Source organism: Vidua macroura, chromosome 2, assembly GCF_024509145.1.
Source record: "Vidua macroura isolate BioBank_ID:100142 chromosome 2, ASM2450914v1, whole genome shotgun sequence".
NCBI lineage: Eukaryota > Metazoa > Chordata > Aves > Passeriformes > Viduidae > Vidua > Vidua macroura.
Window position 1 is genome coordinate 93,631,190 of NC_071572.1, and position 25,489 is coordinate 93,656,678.

Here is a 25,489-nt window from a genome sequence, read left to right on the forward strand (position 1 = left end):
CAGAAAGATGGTGAAGATACATCAGTATAGACTTTTCCTCACATGATCAGTATACCATGAACATTTTTTAAAGTGAACTTTTGTATAGAAAGTAACCATTTTATGGTAAGATTAATAGATTTACTCTTATGAAATATGATTCCTTCAGCATCTTATTACTTATGCATAAGTACATAACTTCTTTAAGTGCTTCTGTGAAGCTCTCAATGTACAGTTTCAGACAGATGGAACTGTGTTCAGCTTCAACAGCAAAAAGGAGTTCAAAAAATGTTCTTTCAGGACTGCACTATTTCTGAAATCGCTGACCTGCTGAGATGCTTGCTTTGCTGAGAACACAACATGCAGTGCAATATCCACTTATCTCTTCAACTTTCTGGAAACATGACATCAAATATTCAGCCCCCTCCAAAATCTCCAGATCATTTATGTATTGTACACTCAAGGCTACCACTGAAATAAGAGTTATCATCTGCTTCTAACAAACCCAAAATGCTGCTGTCCATCTTCACAGACACTGTTCTAAAGGTGTCAGTACTCTGTCTCCCTCACTCCAGTCTAGAGGCAGGTAAGCTTCTGATATTGACACCACTGCTAGACTTCTACACCTGAACAGACAGAATCCAACCAGGCCTAAGGTGATGAAAAATACCTGAGATGCCCTTCCTTACGATTTTATCCAGCCTAGAAGATTCAACAGGACATGCTCTCTCACAGCCAGGACTCCTTTAGACAGACCTCAGTGCTCCATGTCAAACAGGAAAGATTCCTAGAGCTAGGTATAGTACTGGGACAGAGCTACTGTTTCCTTATCTACATGTTTTCTGAAAATACACAATATATAAACATCACCTGATCTGTACTCTGATCCTTTATACAGGACTGCAACACAGACTAAACCATCTGCTTCTGGATATGAAGATGACACCTTAATGGCAACACAGTCCCTGATATTAGAAATCCTAACACAGTCTTATTTCCACAAACCAAGAAAATAATGTGAATTTATGGGATGCTGATTCCAAGAAACAGGATGCAGCGCACATCAGTCTATCTAGTAACTACTCTGGACCTACTGTGAATGTTGACTGCATATAAGCCGTTACAGGAACTGCTGGAGGAAACAAACATTTGCTCACAGCTTCAAAAGGGGAACTTGCATAGTTTGACAGGACAGTCTTACCCTTTTGCTGAATATAGCCACGTGTACATGGGTGTCACTGTGTAGTGTCTGTCTCATCCCTTACAATGCAATGGAGTGTTTCTCATTCGCTGGAGGACTTGTCCACATACTCAGGAACTTCATAAACCTGCTAACTTCCCACAGAGATACAGTGCTCAAGGAAGATTACAAGCACTACAAGTTATCAGCATATATCACTCACTAGGGAGGGCAAAGAACATATCCTGGAAGAGCAGAAGGAGCCTCAAAAAAATCTTATCCTTTCTCCATCTCTCTCCTTTCTGTCTTCTTTTTCTCCTCTTCTTTTGTCCACACTCCTGTGCAAAGATAAGCTGAAAAATGCATTCTGGCAGCTGTATCTGCTCACCAAATAGTCATCAGTAGCATTATTTAATGGGAAAGTAATTTTCTAGCCAGACCCTTCTCCCCCCACTTCCAAAACAGTTTTCCAGTATGTACTGCACTACACTGGGTGCTGCATTGGTCAAAAACCCACCATTGCATGCAGCCATAGCAATTTATTACTGGTTCAGAAAGGAGGATCACCTGTTTACTGGCTGTTCAGAGAAAAGAAGTCATGCTAGTATTCTCACAGAGACTGTCTCCAGCTTCTATCATGTTTCTTCTACCATCTTCTTTCCCAGTGATGTCATCTCCTTCTATTTAATGGTTCTATTCCAAGATTTCTGAGACTCAGGAGAAGAAACTGAGGCAACCTAGGATGTAAGAAATCACATACTTTACACTGACTAAGCCTGTGATACCAAAAAGTGTTCAAGAGAATGCCCACTTCTCTTGCCTTTTCCAACAGCAGATGGTTGTTTTGAAAAGGGCTCTGTGAGCTCATGATTGCAGAATGACAACTTCTACCCCAAGTCACCCAGTGTTACCAAAATCTTAGTAATAACTTTTCCATTAACACACAAATTTATAGTCTAAATATGTTTAGCTTACTACTTTCTTAACTAGAGGCCATTTGGCTTTCTATTCAGTTCTTGTTTGCCTTTACTTCTTTGCCATGAGTTTTAGAGGATTCTAAGTCTTTTGCATTATGTTAAGTCTCATTTCTTCCTCATTTATCATGTTTCCATGCACTTTCATTTTGCTGAAACAAATGAAGACCCTTGTGGAATATACCCCAAATTTCACAGAGGGAATGCTGCCACAAGGGAAAGATGCATTCTTTTCAAAGTCAAAACTCAAGTCAGTTTGGACAGAAAGCCAATGTGGTGGCCTCAAAGTTTTGTCAGACACAACATTAGACAAACTTGCATCAAACTAATGTGCAGCACCGAGAGTCTAAACAGTCTAAAGTTGAATTTAATGAAAATCTGATGGTTTCCAGGAGGGATAAGTGTGGGGCTGGGAGTGCAGATCCAATTCAGGTGCTTATATGCATGATATGCATGAAAGTCATTGAGTGGGCTGAGATGTTTTGACTAGACAAGCATCTGATTAGTCTTGTTCGTATAAATTTAACTTAACCTTGTCCTAAAGTATGGATGCAAATCAAAATAAATAGCCACCCCTTTGGAAAGAAATACTGAAGCAGTACAATTTTCAAGAGCCTCTTTGAAGCTCTGGATTTTGATTGTTTGAACTTTTATATGACTAAATACTATGTTATTTCTTCTATTTCAGCATAATAGATCACATAACTGTTCTCGTGTTTCCAAATATAAGCAAGTAGTACTTATAGGATTAAATGGATGTAAGGGACATGTATATTCACATCCACTTACAGTCTCTATTTCCAGTGACCCACAACAGTGTGTTAATAACAAACACTTTTCATTCAATCCTAAAAAATTTCTGCAACTATGTATTACTACGCAAAACACAGCAATTAAGTTTTGATGTATTATTGTTGCTTTACAATTAAAATTATTATTTTTATTTTCACTTCTAGCTCCTTAAAAACCTCAATAGAAATACTTTTGGCATCCCTCCTGCACACCCACTCTTGCTGATTTGTGGATCACTTAAAAATATTTAAAATTTTTAAAATCTCCCATCACTTTCTGTCCTCTAATAACTACACTCAGGTGTGTAGAAGTCATATTAGGTAGGTTTTTTTTTATCTGACCTTGCAAAAACATCAATTTCTAACCATACTAACACAAGAGGAACTAGAGAAGTAATTTTACTTCTGTGTATTTGACTAGTAACACACAGTTTTGTGGATAGAAAAGAGCCACAAAAATCATCCAGGAATGTGAAAAAATAATGAGTCCCCTAAAAAGCACAACCTGTTTAGCTTTTTCTTAAAACAAACAAACAACAACAAAAGTAATATTGAGAAGTAACTTGATTACAGGGTAAAAGCACCTTCCTGGGGAGAAAATAGTGAGTCCTAAAGAGCTCTTTAATCCATCGGAGAAGGCATAACAAGAATCAATGACTAGAAGCTGAAGGCAAACAAATACAAATGAAATAACATAGAAAAATTTTAGCAGCAGGCATGATTACTACTTTTGTTATCCTAGTACCTGGAAGCCAAATCATAGATCAGGGCTCTGTTAGGTGCTGGTAAAAAAACCCAACCCCAAACCAAAGAAAACACCCAAAATACAGAAAAAAATCACGATCCTGCCAAAAGGTTACAAAAAGCAGGTAAGATGCAGTAACATAATAAATCAGTGATAATATTATCTGATATGACAGACAGCAGTTTCAGGCCACGGTTTCATGACACAAAGTGTTGAGTTGAGATACAGACTTAAGGTGATTCTGTATATCAAGACTGTTTTGTTCCATTCCCACCATTTCTCTACAGCTATGAAATGTTGAAGACTGATCCTTATTAAAAAAAAACAAAAACAAACCAGTACTAAATCAGGGTTTTCATTTTTATTTTGCAGCAAAATGCCAGTGAATACTTCCACAAGTATTTTGATTTTTACAAATTTCAGTGAATGGGTTGAACAAATTTTCCCTAACAGTATTCCTACCTGCTCTTTTTACAGGAACTGGCTGAATTACTTGGGATAAAAGACTGTATATCCCAGAGAAAAACATGCAAAAGCAAAGTATGAGATTGTTTTGTTTTCCTCATAGCAAATCACTAGGCTTGATGACCAAATCTCAAGCACCATCCATAGATAAAGCATATATTAACAAAAACTGAAACTCAGACCATGGTCTGGCAAGGTTTCTCTAAAAAACACTTATGCTACCAAATTCTAACATAAAAGATAACAAGATGAGCTTGTGTTCCCAACACAATTACTCTGGCCCTGGAGCCTACACACCATCCTTGGTAGCTTGCAAACACAGTAGGCCACTTCAATTTGACTGGGAAGAAGATTAAAGGGGTAAGCCAAGAACAAAAGTTTCTATTATTAAAGTTTTTGCCATCTATTTGTGAGATCAAGGATCAGAAGGATAGCCCCTGAAATTCACTGTGGAGAGAACTGGGAGCATCTCCTCTTATTTTTCAACAGGAAAATGTAGGAGAAAAGCTCACCTTCGACTTCTGTTTCTTCATTTAAATTATTAGCAGACTACAGCAACACCCCCAATGTCTATTGCACTGAGAAGCTCTGGAGGAGCTAATTTTTGGGTGTGGGAATGCTGAATAGAAAGCAAAACCTAAAAAGCTGGGGTCAATACTCCACAAATAGTCCCTGAGACTTGGAAGCAAATTGGATATACCCATGGTGTTAAGCACCCACCCTTCTTCCTTCCCTTCCTCCCTGGAAGTGGCCAGCCTCCTCCCATCAGCTGATGTTTTGTGTTTCACTGAGCTGGACATTCACGTTCACAGGCTAGACAGAGAATTGGTTACAACCAGTTCTAAAAACTTTCATTTTTCTCTTGTGTCTTGTTAAAAATACTTTAAGCTATGGCTATAATAAGTGACATTAAAAGAACACTGCTTCATTGCCCAAGTTTAAAGACACTTAACAGCCTTACTCTTTGGCCTCATGCACCATGCTGAATTTTTCCACGGGACTGCGGCCGCTCCATGTGTGCAGGACACAGCTCAGGAAGTGAATCAAGGCTGTGCATCAAATTAGATTATTTATTGGTTGGTATATGTGTTGTCTTTAGGAGTTATGCTGAGAACAAGACAGACAACTACAGGAAGAGAGCGATGGGCATGTGGTTAAGGCAGTTGAATGCCACACAGAACACTCGGTTCTGCCTCTGCCTTCACCAGCAGCCCCTGTGAGCAAGGACTGAGTCAGACCTCGCACCCTGGCAGATGGCCAACCAACCATGTCTTCCTCATTTTCTGGGAGTCCAAACAGAAACACCTTGGGCCTTTCATGTAGAAATGCAAAGCAGATGATGGTAATGGAAGGTCTGGGTCTTGAGGGAAAAATGGAGCTGAAGGCACAAGGTTAAAAGGCAGGAGAATCCATTTAATATCACTGACTTTACTACTGACTAAACAAGTGGCTCAGTTTTCTCCTTGATCTAACAGGACAATGGTGCTTTTCTGTTCTGGGAATACACAAAAAGTCATCAAATACTGTGAAGCTCCTTAATATCATTGTAATAAGCCTACAAAAACCAAACAAGTTTTTCTGATTCTCTATATAGAAAGGAAGTTTTGGCTCTTTTAATATATGAATTATCATACACCGCTACATATTTGCTTTAAAAATATATCTAACATAAATACTAACATGTATAAAGAGAGAACACATCTATTTTTCTTCTCACCCTCTATTTATGATCACACTCTACATGTGATTTTTCAAAGTCCTTTCTATAGCTTCTACCAGGGCTATAACTTTACTATGCAGTGAAACTGCAACATGGAATAGGATAGGGAACAGTGCTTATTGTCAACAAAAGGTATACACTGACTCTCAAAAAATAAAACTATCCTCACTTTCAGTTGTATGTTGTGTAACCACAGCTACAGGAATAGAAAAGCAACAGGCGAGCTAGTAAAGAGTCTTTTCCTACTTATTTCATTACATCAGAGTATCATCTTATTGAAACCTTTCAGTAATACTAGGCTACCGAGTTTGCAAAATAAAATATTATACTTTGTGTCCTGCAAGAAATAAACAAATCTACCTACTTCTTTAAAAATAACCTGAACAGTTTCAACAGTTACTCTGACTTAAAAATCTGAGTTAAGAGAAATACCACAACGATTGAAAACACAGATGATGATCTCCTCCATTTTAGGCAGAAAGACGCTAAATAGAAAAATCTAACACAATAATCAGAGAAATCATGAGGTTTAGGCACTCAACAGAACAGAAATAATTTAACAATGTCTGACGATATCCCAGGCACACAGTGTCTCAACACTACTAAAGTGGATGTGCATGAGACCCAAAGACAACACCATTTAAAAGGATAATTTTCATCATTTAAGAAGCAAATAGACAGGAGAATGAAACCTAAATTTAGATTCAGGCCTACAATCAGATCTTCAGAGTGAGACCCTGCAGTCACCTGAGTCCCATGAACTTCATCAGGCCCCCAGGCTATCGAGGTCCATTTGAATAAATCCAGTTGCAGGACTAGGACCTAAATATGTAAAGAGAAAAAGAATGAAATTGGGTAACACAGCACACAGCTCTAATTAAAGAGACATCAAACTAATCAGAGAGAAATAATCTGAGTGCCTAGACCATGAGAAGATCTCTATTTTTACCTTAAAATGCTGCAGCTACAGCAAAGGCAACGGTGGTATCTTACACCAAGAGATTTATAGAGCATTAATTGATCACAGCACATTCCCCTTCAGGCAAACACAAGTACCTGCAGTGTGTTTGCTCACCTCCTGTGTGCTGCTGCTTTTTTGTTGTTATATGTATTTTGTTTTATTATTTTTAATAAAAGAGAGTGGTCTAAAATCAATAAATGTATTTATCTTCATCAGCTGTTCATGTAGATTTTCAGCCTCTTAGTAACACGATGGCCAAAACAAAAATGAGATCATCTGCCTGTATTTTAAAACACTGTAAAACTGACAGAAAGTAAATAATATTTCTATAGAACTGTCATTGCTATGACTATCTGAAGGTTGTGAGAAGTTCTAGCTTGGCGGTGTGTCTCCCCAAGGTTCCAGTAAAACGCCATGGTAGCATGCACCTAGTATCATACAACTGCTAATGAGAAAAGAGACTAGCAAAAAAAAAAAAAAGTCTTCCTCATAATGAGGTTTGCCCACTGAAATATAGACTTTAACATAACAGGAGTGTGTGACAGTGAAGACACTACAGGAATATCAGATTTATGGTGGCACAAGCACATGGAATCACAGGTTACACCGTGGGGAGCTGTGTCATCCAAACTTCCACACCAGCACTTATCACCCACCCCAGGAAGGGGTCATGCTTCCTCTCTACCTAAGGCTATCTCTCAGCTTGGGAGGCCATAATGGCCAATTCACTATGCCTGTAAATGTCATCACTGCAGCTTGGACCTTCACTAGCATGAACTCTTTGAGACAGCCAGACCAAAGACAGAATGAATTGTCCAGGAGTATGATACCAGTCTTCCTATTACTAGAGCAGAGTTACACCTTCAGAGATCAGCATGTAACCTGACAAATCAATTTAAATACACCTTATACCCAAAAAAAATGTTCAAGACAATCAACAATCTCTGATTACTTTTGTATCTCCTACAGGATGGCTTAAGATGCAGCAAGATCCTTGACATAAAAAAATTAATAAGTTTAAAAATTAACTCCAGATATATGAGGACATGAACATCTTAAATTCACTGAGACATTGATTTGCCTATAGCACTCATGGAGAGAAAGACTCAAACTGCTATTATTTCTAGATAGGAAAAAATAGTAGTATATAAAATGTTTTCCATGCACATGGACATTAAGAAGCCTTTTTTTGCCAAGATGACACACTAACTTAGACCACTTATATATAAGTAAGCTCACAGATATGCAAGGCAGATGAGATTTCCAAAATTTGTGAAGAAAAGAAATGTGTTTGTCTTTTTAGAATTGATGTTAGCTCAGGATAGATAACAAAATTTTTACTCCTGTTTTAATATTGAATTCCCAGTTATGTCCCACATGCATGGCTGAAACTGGCACATAGTAAAGAATCTACAACACTTGGCTTCAAATATAGTGTCAGATTTTGGTTATTTTATCTCCAGAGAGTTACAGCCTCAAACCTGGAGTCACTCTGTAGGCACACAGAGACTTGGGGGGAAGATGCAGCTGGCAGGGCTCAGCCTTGTGCAGGTAGAGGTCCCAGTCCCAGGACCCAGTGTGCCTGTGGAGTATGTTTACTCAATGAATTTATGATTTCACAAATTTTTAGCAAGCAGAGAGTAATCTACTGCCTTTCCTGGATATCACTGCTCTTTCTCTGAACAAGCTGAAACTATTGATGGGCCATTAATATCAAACTCCTTGCCAGAGTTATATTTCCAAAGAAAGGCAGGTTTTAATTTCTTTTCCTGAGGCTTTATCTTTCTAATCTGGACACCTAACTACTCAAAACCTAAGACAACCTTTCTTATTGCTCTTGCAAATATATATTAACAGTTTAAATTTCCACACTTGGCAGAAATCTATTGAAAACCAACAACAAAAAAGCTGTTTGGATTTTTTCTTCAGGTTATGCCTCCTTGATACTAAAGCTGCCTCATCTCTGGTTTAAGTCAGAAAAGCCTAGAAACAATTCTAAGTCACACTTGTTTGCTACCATGTCTATGCAACTACACACCACTGGAAAGTTAGCCAAGAGCAGATGTATTTCCTCTGTCCTTTCTCAACCTGTGAGTTCTGGTACATGCTGAAGGGGGAAGGAAAAAATGACTGTCGCTGGTATGGGACCTGGCTATAAAATTCTCAAGCAGACTAAAAGCTTCCTCTTCCTGGGGGGAATTCTTGTATCATCAGGCAGAATCAGAATAAGGAACAGAATAAATTAATTATTACTGAAATACTATGGAGTACTGTTATTGGAAGACTTGACTTCATAATTTAATTGTAAGGAAATTACTGCATCTGTATTCACCATTACTATAAACCAAATGAAAAGAGCAGTGCCTTCCCAGCAAATGCAAAATACATCTTTTCATACTAGGCACCCCACTGTGACATTACAAATCAAACTCAACAATTAATGTCCAGTCCTTTGTGGCAGGTGGGGAAATATTCTAAGCAATATTATGTGGGAAGCAGGCGTAGGAGTGAAGAACGTCAAATAATAAATAATACAGTTATATTTGAGGACAGATTTTACAGTTTTTCCTATTAATGATTTAACTGTTGGTGACACACACAGAGCTGCACAGCTACACCATCATCCTGCCTATTGCTCAGACATGTAACTCTAGCATCACCTTACATCCCGAAGAGATCCAAATCCCAAGATTTATATTCATAATTTGCAGATACTTTCAATGCTGCATTTCCAAGACAGTATTTTTCTTAATCCTCCCAATCAGCTTAAGTATTCAATCAGGTTAATCATCATCATCATGTTTTGATTCAGCAAGATTTTGCTCTCTGCTTTTTGATTCAGCAACATTTTTTTCTCTCTGCTTTTGACAAACACAAGCCTCATATCACACACATTCACTCAGAGAACTGCTGCAAAGACCCTTTTCCTAGTAAATCACTTGGAGAACACATCACTATCTCCACAGCTCTCCCTGGCTACTCCTACAGCATCTACCACTTGTCTTCACTTTCAAGATCCATCCTTGCTGATCACCACCACACCTATTGCTCCTTAATCTTTGTCAGGAGGACAGCTGTGGTTTGCTCATGTTTGAAACTGGGCCAATTTTCATAAAATATATAGCTCAAAAGACCATCAGATCATACTGTCTAATTTGATTGTTGTTTTTGGATAAAACACTTTAAGAACCCTCCACTCTTTACTGATAAAAAAGATAAATTTCAGGGATGCTTCTTGTATCTTTTCCCTTCCTATCTCCCACCTGCCATTCAGTGTCAGGAGTCCAGTTTCCAGCTCCTCTCACACCCACATGGTGTATTTTCAAACAAACTTCTTGTGCCTTTTTCTGTCTTATACCTTACACTTTATGGAAATTCCCTTAAATATCTGAAAACATACTGCATAACTGTTGTTCAAAGCTTTCTCTGAAATTCAGCTTACTAACATGCCCCTATAGCCCCTCTGAGCAAAATGTGTGATAAGTAGTTATATACACATCACCTGTTTTCAAATGTCAAAAGTAAGCAAGAGTGGGATGTAGGAGACAGATCCTATGCTACAGTAAACAGAGAGAGGCTCCTTGAAGAGATTTGTTTGAAGGAACTCCTGAAATGCTACAAAATGTCCTGTGAAGTAGTCTCTGATACCCTCTGGAAATGGCCTAAGGAAATCAGTCTTTTGATTTAGTTACAGGAGTTGCCTAAAGTATGAATGTTCCCTAACTAGTAGCATTTCCCTTTTCCTCTGTGTACATTTTCTACTTTCAACTGTATTATATTTACACTGCTAAAATTTAAAATTGCAGATATTCTTTCCAGCACATGTCTGCATGATGCAAAGCATCATAGGAACTATTTTACAATTATACAAAAAAAAGACTTACAATGCTATACAGTATTTCATCATACAGATCCTGATCATGCAATTATCATAGCATTACACACATATGCCTGGTGGATGATGCACAGCTCTTTGCACTAACTTCAGCTCTGGTATTTACTAAACTCCTCAATCCTATAATAAAGACCTGGAATGCATTCATGGCTGGCACCAGCTTTTTTCTCCCCACTGTGAATCATGGGCAAATCCTCAAGACAAATCAACATAGCTAAAAAAAACAGAGAAGGAAGAACTAGGATATCAGGAAGAATCTATTCATATAAAGGGTGATTTGACATTGGAATGGGCTGCATAAACAATAATCAAAAGTCATACCAGGCACCACGTAAAAAAGAAAATAGAATAGAACAATTGCTACTAGTGATGATCCAGTTCTCGCTCCAGATAACAGAAAATAAGTACTTTCAAAGCCCAAAGTAAGAGAAAAATGCCTCCTGAAGCAAACAAACAAAAATGAGGACACAGTCAGTCATAGATCAAAATCTGATCAAAATCTAACCAGGGAAAATATTGAATTAAATTATTTGATTTCATGATAAAAAATGTCATTAATTGCAAAGAGTTAACTGCAAAATGCCGAAAAGGACGTATTTGGTCCTGTATTACAGTACAGTTGTTAATAATTCAGAAACTGGGGCAAGTATCATGGCAGAAAATTTGTAGTTATTTCAGTTACTCAGAATGAAGGAAAATTATTAATCTAACCAAAATTAGTAAGTGGACCCCAGAAACACTAAATCAAGTTTAAGTGATGATAGACAGATAACAGACATATTAAAATAAACACATTAAAAAAACAGTCTGTGTTTTATGAGGTTTCAAATCAAAGACACAGCTGTAAGGAACTTAGTACACTAACACTCAATGTGTTAGGCAAAGGGAGGGTAACACTTACCTAAAAAATCTCCAAATAAATTGATGTTAGTCACTAACATTTAGTCTCCCATAGATTTAATTTACTCACAGTCTTATGTTCACTTACTCACAAGCACTGACACGTATCTGTTTAAAGGTCTGGCCAAAATAACTTACATGAAAAACAAAAGACAAGGGCCATCAGCTATAAAGTCCTTGACCCATTTCAGGAGTTGTTTTAATTATCAATATCAATTAGACAAGTCATAGAATCTTAAAATGGTTTGGTTTGGAGGGGACCTTAAAGATCATCTAATTCCAACCCTCCCTGCCATGGGTAAGAACACCTTTCACTGGACCAGGTGCTCAAAGACCCATCCAACCTGGCCTTGAACACCTCCAGGGATGGGGCATCCACAGCTTCTCTGGGAAACTTGTTCCAGTACCTCACCACATTCACAGTAAAGAATTACTTCCTAACATCTAATCTAACTCTATCTCCTTTCATTTTGAAGCCATTAACCCTCATCCTATCACTACATGCCAGTGTCAGGTGCAAGGGGGTGGTAGGATTGCATCTGTTTAATGGAAGTCAATCATTAGATCAGTTATCCCATAATGGGAAAACACACCAGTTGCTTTGGTTTCAGGAAGGAATCAGGGCCCACTTCAGGAGTTTAGTGAAAAAATCTCTGCTCAACACACCACTACAATCAAAATAAAAATAACAAAACAGGCAGCTTAAACACTGCAAGACAATTAGAAGAAAAACAGTGTAACAGGATGATAAAAATCAGTGCTGTGACCTTACCAGAAAAAAAAAAATCCCATATGTGGAACAGATCACTCTTTCTCCAAAAAGGATACTAAAGATATAGACAGGATTCAAGTGTGAACAGTACTAAACATAGAAAATATCCTGAAGATATTATGAAGATATGAAGAGAAATTAGAAAGTTTCATATCAAGAATATTATTCATGCACATGTAAAGTAATTGCTCTAGAGAGGTCAGATCAGACATTTGTATGCTTGCTATCTTACAGTACAAGAAAAAATAAAAAGAAGCACTGAAAGTGTGGAAAATTCAAAACCGAGTAGAAGAAATGCTTTTTCACATCATATATAATCCCTTCATACAATCATGGAAATTCTGTTATTAATCTAAACACAATGTCCCTATCAATGACAGTATAAATTAAACCAGTTGTTACACAGAGAAATCAGGAAGCAACTTACTCATAGTTAACATCAACTGAAGCATTAGAAGGTATTTTACCAGTCAAATGGGAAGCTGTATTATGGTTTAGGCATATATGATAATGCCTTTGTAAAAATATAAATTAAAAAAGGAATAGCAACTTGATTTTATTATTGAAATTTTATTCACAATCTCACAGTAACTCTTCCTACAGTTTGCATTAAATACTATTAATAGCTCATTAACAACAGTAGTTGTCTTTAGAAGGTTTTGAAACAACTAATGTTTGGACACAGTAAGCTTTTATGTGAGCAGTGAAGTCAAGTATACATGAAAAATTAAAAACTGCATGATTATGAACTTGTTTACTCCATCACTGCAGGTTCTATCTAAAATATCTTTTTTCCTCATTTCCAATCATAACCAGTTTCTTAGAAGCTTGTCTATTTTTCAAAGACCTGATATTGAACAGTGTTCCCTTTATCATTTTTAAAGGATTATTTTAACAAGGATTCTCATCACAAATCTTGCTAACAAGCACCCAGAAACTGACTACTTACCACTCAGCCACAGGCAAGCCAGCTAGAATTAGCTTAAGCACTTAGCATGCCACAACTATACTGCTTGGTTATCTTGCTAAGATCATCCTGGTTTAGTTTGAAATGCACATTGTCACTGCAGATACTGAGTCCCACACTGCCCGGTTGTATTAGCAATTACAAAAACATATATGACATTATAACCTATATAAAACATATAACGTTATAATTTTTTTATCAAAGAGCAGAGTCTTAATTTTATTAGGATGGGCAAAAGCAAAAGACAGCATAAGGATGTGGCTTCATATACTTCGGTTGATTTTTTCCATCATATCTGGGCAGATATGATAAGTATATCATACTTATATCATACATGCCCATACGTATATCCTACATGCCCAGATATCTGGGCAGCTAAAGAGAATATGATATTGTCTGGAGGTGGGGGAGCAGGAGAGGCTGCCAGCATTGTCAGTGCAAGGTTGGGCTTAGTCAGAGGCTGGGTCAGGTAAACAGGGCAGAAGTAAAAGGCCAAAGCATCACACAGTACAAGAGACAGTAAAAGTGAAGACTCATACATCAATAATATAGAGAGCACAAAGAACCAGAAAGATTGCCTCAGAACTCTTTCTTGGATAGAGAGAATACAGCTTTTTCTAGGATACAAGAAACTGAGAGCTTTAAAGAACTACATGAACTTCATGTGGTGATACTTGAGTGTAGGCTCTGGTTCTGGTAGAGCAGAGAATTTCAGTCCATGGGCAGCTGTGGGTCTGAGAAGACCTTACTGCCAGCAATGACAGGAAAACTATCTGGAATAAAAGCAATGCAACAGGTTGCAGAAAGGCTGTATAAAATTTCTGAACACAAAAGGCAACATCATCTGTGTTCTGAAAGCAGCAAACCACCCACCACCAGGACACTAAGAACATAAAAATTATTCTCCAGAGTAACTTACTCTGTTTTGCTGTTTCCATGGGCTGTGTATTTCAGTGCAAGAACTGTCACTTGACAGATTTACCTTTCAGTTGTATAGTTTCTACCTGTGATCATTTTAATAACACATCCCATTAACAAAGACTGCCTTTCTGAAATAAAAGTGACATTTTGCTTTTCTAAAGCTATTACATGCTTGATAGTATATTCTGAATGTACATAACTTGAAATATACCTCATCGGACATTTACCTGCAAAGTTGCCCCATGCTTTTTTCCTTTTAAGTAGAAGGTGGGCAAGAGCAATAAATTAAACTCATGGGAGAAAAAGGTGTGAACTTACTTCATTTAGATGTAAAGGAATTTCTTGTTAAGGACACTTCTAACAGTACCAGAGCTATTTATTTGGTAATAAGAGTTTCTGGACTGAAGCAGACATTTTTGAACTTGTTGAAGATTAATGTACAGTTTAAGAGAGCCATTACTTTGTGACAGGCACTACAGAAGCCAAGTGTCAGATAATGCATCAACTTCTGCTGCAGTCTAATTTTAATTTAATAGTTAGAACTCTTATTCTTACGGTCTTGTTTCGAATATTATACTACAAAGAGTTCAGCAGGATACATAGTAGTTGCTGTAAAAGTCTTGCAGTGCAAATGTCATGTAGGCATTAAATTCGACGTATTTTAACATTAGCCAAAGCGCGATTTTGAAGGCAAACACGTGCCACAATCCCCCGCATAACCACTGAAGGAAGGAAGAGTTGAGTTTCTGCTATAAAAGAACAAAAGAAACCTGACATGAAGCCAGCGTGGAGCGGCTGTTCGGCGGGCAAAGGTCGCTCCAGCCGCGGCCCCGGCCCCGGCCGCTCCCCGGGGCCGCCGCCAGCAACCTGGGGAGGGAGGGAGGCACGACCCACCGGGTCCTAGTGCCGCCGAGCCCGGGCAGGAGCCTCTCGCCTCCCGCCCGAGAGGGCTGAAGGCACCGAGGCGATGCCCGGACCATCCCAATGGGGAAATTTCTGGCAGCGCGCTGGCTCGAGGACAGATCTCACGGGGAACACCCCGAGGCCACTCGGACGTGCTCATGTGCGACACGGTCCGTGCGCCTGTAACCGGCAGAGCTGAGCACTGCCACCGGTGAAACTACCTGCCCCCTCCCCCGAGAGAAAAGCACCGAAGGATTCCACGGGAAAAGGAAGGGGACGGTACCACCAGCCCCTGATATCGATGCTCCTTCTATACTTGTAAGAAATCCTGATTTGTTCATCAAAACTCAGCCCCTGAGCTTTACCTGAGAGCTGCTCATCTTCATCATGCAGTACAGGAACAGACAAAATGCTCTGGAACAGGTGGGAAAGTGAGGGAACAGGACTAAAACTGTGCATGCTGGAGGAGACGCGAACATGATTCCAGGATCTCTCCTGGCAAACAAAGGAAGGCTCTTGACAAGCCAAAGACTAGGAAGAGAGGAGACTGCAAGAAGCCCGGCGAGGCAGTTTTTATACCTGCAGATGTGGAATACACCAGCATGTCCGCTTTCTGGCTTGCAGTTGTTACTATCGTCTATTAAAAGCAAATGTAGCTGTACAAGATTACCATTCTGCATCTTCACACTAGTCTTTCAAACACATCAACTGGCCAGAGCAGTAATTTCTGATGTATTTTCACTTTGCTACCTCCTTCTTCTTGCCTATACATCAACACCACTTGAAGATTAAACAGTAGACTTGTTATAACTTTTTGTGTTTTAATACCATTTTAGTGAGACATCCTTAAGTGACCTGAGATGACTTGATCTGGGGGTGCTAGAACTGCAAACAGGATTGAAACAGTTGCTTTTATTGCCTTCCAGTGTTTCCTGTGCAATTGCAATCGGTGCTGTTAACAGTTGCACATAGTTTTCATTAACATGCCTAGTCTTGCTGCCACAGCTGACAGGGGACGGGATAGACAAGCTCCCCATCAGTGAAAGTAGAGTTAGGTGAGCAGTGACAACCTCCTCACAAAAACAAGCAGGGACACAGACAGAAAAAGTTGCACCCAACGTTCAGCCATGAGTAATGTTGAGTGAAAAATTTATATTGAAGAGTGGTCTTCTCATAAATGCATCTGTTTGTTCTGGCATAAACTCTACTGCAAACTATGCACAACAGAACAGGATCATTATTTAAAAGCCAAAATACCTGCCTTGTGATATGTTTTATCTATCCTGTCGCAGCAGTCTGTCTTACTCCTATCAAAACCACAAAACAAAACCACACAACAAAAATTCTGGAGACATACTTTCACTATATGAATCAATGAAGGCTTAGAGTTAACACCACTATATGGCACATGAAAAAAAGCCCAAACATCTTAAAGATTCAAAACAATATCAAAAAAGTTTTACTTCATATACTTTTCAAAGCCTTTCCTCTCACTGCTGTGAGTGCACATCTCTCTCCCTGTTATAAATACTAAAGAGCTTGCTCCTAGCAACATTCTGTTGTGAAGCATCTGTAATGTGATAATTTTTGTGATTTCATCAATAGGTAAATCTGTTTCGTCTTTCACATTCTTATTAAACAATGAAAAATCAAATGGGTAAGAAAGCCAAAATTCAAGGAGAGCTAAGGTAATCAGGTCCAACTTGTTCAATCTAACACTAATTAGTGTTTTCACTATGTGGAGAGCATTAGATCTGTGCTATCAACTTCCAAGATAAAACAATCTCTGAATCTGTCAAAATACTTCAAAAAATGCACAGGTGGCAATGCAAATCAGATACTTCTGTAGCCTCTCATCAAACAGTCCAGAAATGAATACAATGAAACTGTACCACCTTGTTAAAAGAAAAAAAAAAACTAAAAATTACTATTTCTCAGTTCCAACTTAGGCTCACAAGATAGATGTAGCTTACAAACTCAGCAAATCAACAGTGTGAAAAAGCGCAATCAGACATGGTAAACCACAGCTTTTTGAAAGAACACACGCTGAGTAATTGCTAGCACACATGGCCGAAGTGCACAAAACTTCCCAAGGATTCAAACGGATATGAGCATCTTCCACATTTTAATGTGCAATGGCATCAAGTTGCACTGTAGGCTGCAATAGCAAGGGCATGCCTTAGGGCTGGTATGTTCATTTAACATATGAGTCATTCAGTGTGGAAACAACGTAACAGAAATATCCACAAACTAATGAATTGTGAAAGAACTATAACATTTTCTCCCTCAGGCCTGCACCTACTAAAGTGTCACAAATGAAGTTAATATCACATAAATCATTTAGCAAAAGAGGAATTGAGCAGAAAATGACAGTCAACTCTTTTACAAGTCAATAACTTAACTGTTTGTATTTGAAACCATACCAGTCAGTACAGTCATCTTAGAAAAGATCAACAAAAAAAGACACTCCAGACTTGACTTTTATAACTACTGCAACTACAGATAAGATACCTCTACAATACAGAAATTGCAAAGTAGGTTTTTCTTCACTGGTATCCTCCTTCAGAATCTGGGGGAATTTAAAACTAAGAACTTAACACGACACCCTTAGCCCCCTCTCCCTTCACCCCTCCCCCCCAAAAAAGTTGGTTTAAAATATAAATAAGATAAAATAATTAACCAAACACTTGACATGCAATGAACCTGACTGAAAGGTTAGCCTGGCAAGAAAAAAAAAAAAAAAAAAAAAAAAGTTGTAAAGCAGCCTAGCTTCCTCTCCATTAGCTTCTTATTACATTAGCCCACAGAATCACAGCAGTCAAAAAAATCCACTTATAAGTACATCAAAGCAGCTAAGTTTACATTCATATAGCTAACATGCATATTTGTCCAAGAGCAGTTAAGGGAACCTAGTATGCCCCTAAATTTAAGGTGCTGATTTGTGTTTCGTATTTTGGCACTGGAATGAGTACATAGTACTTTGAGGGCCAGATTTTATCTCCCTCCTTCCTACCTCAAAAGTAAAATGAAAAACTGAATGTTACAGAAAGGGATATTAAACAGTCACTCTTAGTCACCTTGCTTGCCAATCTAATTTCAAATAAGGAGACTGCTTACATTAATCTTTTTAGGTCTAACTTATATACTTATATCAGACCTTTGGAGTGCGGCCACAGACCTCTCAGGAGCTCACCTACCAGGCATTTTCTGTCCTTCCTCCCCCAGTATCTTAGAGGATGCTCTGTTTCAATTAATGCTGCCCTAGGTACCTGTTATGATGTGCATCTATACCGTGCAATGGAGTCCAGAGCAGCTATGCTCTCCCAGCCTGGCTGGTGCTCACCCCCATGAGAATACACCCCTGTTTTCCTGCTCTCACTGTGTGTCCATGGGAAGTATCTGTGTCGGCACAAGGATGTGTCTGAGCTCCTTATCCTTGCCTCTCAGCAGGGCTAAGGCCTCTGACAGGCCCACTGCTACCACTGAGACATGAACCACCACCCCTCTGACCAACACAGACTATCCGATTAACGCCTAATCTGCTTGTCAATCGGCTCCCGAGCCTCCGCTGCTTTCTGCAGGGCATGACAAAATTCAGAGTTCCTGAGGTGTGTCTAAACCCTGATTTCACTGGAAGTAGCATGCTCTGGAACAGCTAGCTCAGCTATGAAACTGGCTCATCAGAAGAATGCGCAGTATCTGTGCAGCTCTTTGCTACAGAGCATACGCACATCCAGCACCTCAAAATACCCTTACCAAGAAGCTTTAAGAACTGACAGCTGCCACCAGAACAGTTCCACTTCAATATAAACCACCAGTGGGATTCAAAGAATAGGACAAAAAAGAGGCACAAATTCTTTGTTAATTTCAAGAAGTCATAATCTACCCAGATAAGAATATACTCGGCTTTGGTGAAAGATTTTTGCTTAGGGAATTATTGGCCTAAGTTATTTCAAATACTAAATTCAAGGGAATTTCTTGTACTACACTGCAGTTATAGTAAAACTTTCATTGGTGTTTTCACTTGCACTTTCTAATTGTGTACATTGTTTAAATGGTGTGAAACTTCCAACAAAGCAGTACCAATCAGTAACTTGGCATGCTGCCATATTTTTTAACCAATATGAGGATTAAAAGTTTCCAGCTATGATTATTTTGTCAATAATTTTGTGTTTTATATTTCCTGCAAAGCTGGATGCAATGTCTGTTAGAATATTCTTATGTGTAGTGGTGAAATATGCAATGAGAGATTATACTGAGTGAAAAAAACCCCAGCTTTTTAAAATGACAGTTCAAAAATATTCAGTTCTAAATATTCAGAGAAACAGGCTCACAAACAGTGAGCCATAAATGGCCACTAACTCCCTCTCTAAAATAACTTACTTTTCTAAAAAGATGTTTTCACTATTTTTGTATGCAAGAACTCAATGCTAAGTAAAGTTGTGGTACAATGCTTCAGAATTTAAAATACTTCATGATATAGAGGAATCCTCCTACTTTTCACATTTTAGAATAAAATTTCATCAGACAAATCCTCAGAGAGAGACACAAACACATTTTACTGAGAACTATCACGTAGTGTTTAATAAATTACATGCAAATTCTTACCAGAATGCCACTGCTTTTGAAAATCCATTGTTATCCTCAAGATATCCATTCTTATTCATCATTAGTACCCTGCTTCCTTTGCACTCAAGCTTCAGAATGGATTTCTGACAAGCAACCCACACCTACCAAAATGGTTTCTAGAAAGCACATTATATAGCTGTAAGACATGGAAAACAAACCAGCAATTTCCAAAACAGTGCAAGTACAATGCAAACACAGCAAATAGAAAATTCATTCTGAAACATTCATCCTATTATGTTGGACACTAATATAACCACAGCTGTGACATACTTTTAAATCACTGGTTCACCTATAAAAAAACTGAAGAGCAAAATTCCTTTTTATCCCATGGAATCTCATATTTCATCTCATTAGGGGTGGTCATTTGCCTATGAATGATTTTTATAAAAGAACAGGATAAAGGAACATTATTCTAAACTACACTTAAGGTCTTATAAGGACTTATGAAAATTGAAGGTCCATTTATGCTGGATAGAGCAAATACACAGAATAGTAAAAGGTCCCTGACCACATAAAAGAAAAACAAGTCTAAACAGGTAAGACAGCACAGGGGAAAAGTCCACACACAGCACAAACAGCAGGACTGCAGTAAATGTAACAGTAGTTCTACTTTGCAGGTGGCTTTTGCTTGCAAACAACATAGAAGAAGGCACAGGGTAAGGAGGGCACATTGGGTGGGAGGGAGGATATGTAGTATGCAGGAATGAAGCAGAAGTGAAGAGGTAGAATGGACAGCTAGAGGTGGAAGAAACAGTCAGCACAGGACAGAGATCAGCTAATTAAAGTTAGTGAATGCTCTCTGAACGGTCAAAGGTCCCTAGGTTTTTGACTCTTTCTGTTCCTGTTAGTCTCTGGCAAGGTCCTTTCTTTACTGCTGCCAGGCTTAGACAAGTATAAAATAAGTCTAAGTATACTGATTTTCAGGTTTTTTCCCCATCACAATCCCCTCCCCACATTTTAAGATGGGATCAAAGATCTCTCCCTCACATGTAGCTTTAAAACAGAGATGATCTGAATCTACTCAACAGTATCTGTATATAACAAGCACATGCAGATCAGCCCTATTTGCAAGCCATCCAAGTTCTTATATTCTGACTTCAGCCTTCCTAACTCTTTCTTAGGTAACACATACTGGATAGTAGAAAAGTAAGGCAAGACACTGATCTATAAAAGAGCAGTTGAAAGTTGATAAGAGTACATAAAACATTGTACTCCATGCTGAATAACAGAGTTGTTAGGATTCAGGATGGGGACAGCTGCTCTAGAGGCTCTGGTGCACACAGACAGATGGAAATATTTTAACCTTCACAGTAAATATACTTGTTGTAGCATTAACAGAATAGATTAGGCTTATATCAGAACAGAAGATGCATTTTCATTGTCAAAACAGTCATTGTTTATATCCTTTAGAATAAATGGAGATAAGTCAGTGTAAAGAGCAAGTCTGCCTACAAAGGCAAATCAAATCTGTGAAACTGAAGTGGTATAATTTTTTATGAGGCTGTATGGATAAGGGCAAATAAACTAGATTGAAGTCACTTTCATCTGGTGCAAGATCTGCAATAGGAATAGTTTATACTGGCATAGCAACTGCAATATAATTACAAACAATTCCTGGAATTGGGCCAACACTCCTAGGTTGTTTCCTTCAATGTGGAAATAAGCTACCAACAGATAGTTTTATACTGATACAGCTCTATTCACACCGGGGAAAGGTGGCTGATACTTTAATTATGTCAGTACAAATAAAGTAGAGAAATGTCTGATAGAAAACCGAGTGTCTCAGATATAGTCCGTTTACCTATTGCAAGATAGCAACAATATTCCTAGCACCGACAACATTTTAGACTTCTAATTCTTAACTTAAAAATAATCCCTCCTGTGTCATTCCCAGAACATTATCAACCTTTGAAATGCTAATGGAATTACTAGATACAAACTAGACTTTGAATTTCTGCCAGATTCCGTCAGGAGTTCATCTGACAAAAGTTTTCCCTGTGCCATTCAGGTGTCACTATTCTCTTAATACCTCCTTTTCTTTTAAAACAAACTTTTTTTTTTTTTTTTTAGCAACAATGTTGTGGTAATTTTGAATCTTTGTAAAAACACTGGTAAAAATAAAGTGTGTGTCTTGGCTTGAAAAATACACATAAAAGCAATTATTATTCCTCTGCCAGACTACAGCTTTGGAAATTACCTGTAACGTGCCAACGACAATAACAGGCAAGCAGTTATCCAGCAAAATTCCTTTAGTTCAGCTGCACAATAGTACTTCCACATGTACCTGCACTTCACTAGGTTGTTTGAAACAGCATCTGCCAATTCCAGCTGTGGTGTTAAAAAAAAAAAAAAAACAAACAAAAACCTCGACTTTTTTTCTTCTAAAGGAAAAAAGTTTAATTATTTATCCAAGTGTTCTTTAAGGGACAAAACAAATGAAAAAAAAAAAGTTTAAACTACTGCATTGTCCCTGGTACACTATGAATGGTAACTCCAAGACAACTGAGTTGAGACACCAGCATCACCTGATAAAACAAGAATGCATTGTCCTCTTTACTTGTCACTCCTTTACAACAGCTTCCAAAAGAGACTCTAGAGAAATGCACTGTTTTTGTCTCCCTATCTCTGCATCCCCTTAAATTAAGACCTCTACTCTCAGGAATCTTTGGATAAAGTGAAATATCTACAATTGTAACGTACCTATCAAAGGTGAACTGTATGTGCCTCACTAAGAACTGAAGCGACTAGAACCTAGCATATATACTGATAGGTATATTAGTTATTAAAAAAATAGTACAATATTTACTTTTAATAGCATGGATGTTCTCATCTCAGGGATCAATATGTGTTAAAAAGTGAGGTGCTTAAAAGTGGGGGTTTTTTGTTTGCTAGTTGATGAATCTCAGTAAGAAAAAAGTTGAAAATAAAACTCAACATGACAATTCTTGTATAGCATGCTATCATAAATTAATTAGAAGGGCATACTTACATAGAAAATCTTGTTAAACACACAATATCTCTATTTAGAAAAATTATCTCATTGTAAATAGTTAACAGAACACTTTAAAGACCTGCCAATAAATGTAGTCTATTATATACAGAAATTATAATTTCTCGATACTCTGAAATTCTGTAAAAATTAATCTAAAATACTTTTAACTTACAGAAAGCATATTGAATGATGCAATACTTAAATCTACTCCTTAAAAATCAACTTCACTGCTCTTTTTGATGGTATTCCATAACACACACAATTACCATTCCACAGCATGATAATGAAGTTAATCTTCAAAGCACTACATAGGCTTCATCACCTCTTCTTGGTGAGCACGTCAGGAATGAGATATCCTCTCTTGGAAGACTCTGAAACTCCCATAGCTGTATTGCAGATAAGGCAACAGACTCCTCCTTCAAGAACATAACCAACCAGTTCAATATGACAACAATAAAAGAGTGGGATCCAAGAGGAGAGCATTTAAGCTAGATGCTCATGACCAGGATAACAAATTTCTGTGTCTGCTCTCAAAAAAATATCATGATGTTGGGACCCAAAATCAGTGCAGCACATTGGGTGGTATCCAGTCCTACCATTGTTGCTAAGCCCTAAGGTAAGCTCCACATAGCCCTCTCATACATTCTTGGAACACAAGTCCCAAGAAGAAGTTAAGATACATCTTTCTGAGTGGGCAGGAAGCTGTGTTCCAAAAAACAGTGGAACAAAGATATTCTATAAAACTAATATATCAATGGGTTACCCACTGAGAGAGGTACATGCACAGCTTATGTATTGCTCAGACACTTTTATTTTAGAGTGCTAACGGCACAAACTTTCCTACAGTGATATGAACTGTCTCTTAAAATACGTCACTTCTCTAAGACTGAATGTGCTGTGTACTACACAGTTTTTTTTTTATTATAAAGAAGCTTTAGTAACTGTTGCTCAGATTTTTTACAACTTTATGAATTAAAGAGGTACAGGAATTCGCCCCCAATTGTTTAGTATATCCTGTGGTAAGAATTACAAGGATTACTCATTTCTATAGGGGAAAAAAACCCCAAACCTTGTATTCATCACCACTTAGGAACACACAACTTATTACAAGCACGTGATACTCCTTTTATGCACTTAAATTAATTAGGAAGCTATAAAGCCACTTGTATTTTAATAGGTTTTTTTTACCAACTGCTTGGCAGAAATAGTCGCTTACTTTCTTAAAGCAGATGATCTATTTCAGATGCAGCTGTTTCTCTCACATTCTATATTGCCTATAGAACTGAACATAGAAAACCCTAAATATGTCTCACTGATGTTAACAGCCCATTGAAGTTAAATATCTTAAAAGGTAATACATGTATTTCTTTGATTTGTTGTAATCTTTTATCTTTAAATACTCTCAATTTTTATTCTTGATCTTAAAATAGTGATCCTTTTATATTATCTTCCTGATTTTGACGGTGGCAAGGAAGTAAGTCTATAGTTGAAATTGGTTAAGTCTTAAAAACAAATACCCAAATCTGTCATGTTTTCTCTTGGAAACACTATGACAGAAGAAAAACTTTTTGTTTTTTAACAAGGAAAACTTACTGTTTTTTTAAACAATTACAGAACTATTTTCCACTTTTTCCTCCCCATCCCCCCAAAAAAGCAGAGTAAAAGACGACCCTGGATTATGAACTAGGACAAGCTATCAGGGGTGGCCATAAGAGCTCCTGCTGCCATTGTACACCATTTCTCTCCAAGTTTCCTACCCCCAGTACAGAGGCTGCAGCACCATTCTACTTTCCAAGAGCAGAAATAAAGTACAGCAGCACCAGTTCTGGGTGATGTTAAGGCTCTCTGTTACAAACTATGCTGAGCTGTCACAACACAAACCGAGTTACCCTGTCTTCGAAGAAAGTGGGGACTAGCTGAAACAGGATATAAACCAAGTTAATCCCACAATCTGAACAGAGCCCCTATCACTTCCTCTAATATGGAAACTGTTAGTTCTAAATTATACATTCAATATCAAAAGATATCACTGCAAAATGAAAACCACAGTAGTTGGACCAACTACACACAGGTTCACGTTGGAAAATCGGATTAGAACTAGATATTCATGCTCTGTGTCAGTATAGAAGTCCTCTTCAGAAACAGTACTGCTGAAATGTTAGATAATTATATAAGGCTCAAACTGCAACTAACAAATCCTCTCACAAATATAGATATGTCTATTTTAAATTAAATGTTAAGTGGGAAATATTTATAGTTTAAGTTGCACACTTTGCTACTTAATTATCATAATTTTGAAAAGAAGACACCTTTAATTTCCTCCTCCAAAGAAGTTATTTACCTGATCTGTAGCTTGGGAGTCCCCAGTAGTCAGTTCTGAGATTCTCATCCCACTGAATGTCAAGGACCTAGCATTTGAAGGATGGTATTTCAACATCACTTAATGACAACTTAACTTTGACTCACCAAAGATAAACCAACCTTCATTCCCACTCAGGTCAGCTCATTGATTTCACAGAAAACACATTTGGAAAGCAGAGCTGAATGCTTTCAGAAATTCCACCCATGAGATAAAAACGGTAAAAAAAAACCCCAGCAAGCAAAAAGGAACCGATATAAAATGTTTGAGACTTCTTGATGCATGATGAATCAAGTACTTTTGTATACTTCTGTGCAAAGTAACAAATAACCAAAA

At 37.9% G+C, this 25,489-nt stretch overlaps 1 long non-coding RNA gene across 2 annotated transcripts; it reads right to left on the reverse strand.

The window, feature by feature from the left end:
• Window positions 1-1,598: 1,598 nt before the first annotated feature.
• LOC128804007 (uncharacterized) lies at window positions 1,599-25,174 on the reverse strand. 2 transcript variants are annotated; one of them, XR_008435898.1, is made up of 4 exons: window positions 22,000-22,124; window positions 19,782-19,938; window positions 6,602-6,676; window positions 1,599-1,896 (listed from the first exon to the last, which is right to left on the reverse strand). It is a non-coding gene; the product is annotated as an uncharacterized LOC128804007 (long non-coding RNA). The 2 variants fall into 2 exon arrangements; XR_008435899.1 differs by lacking the exons at window positions 19,782-19,938; window positions 22,000-22,124 and adding an exon at window positions 25,136-25,174.
• Window positions 25,175-25,489: the final 315 nt, after the last annotated feature.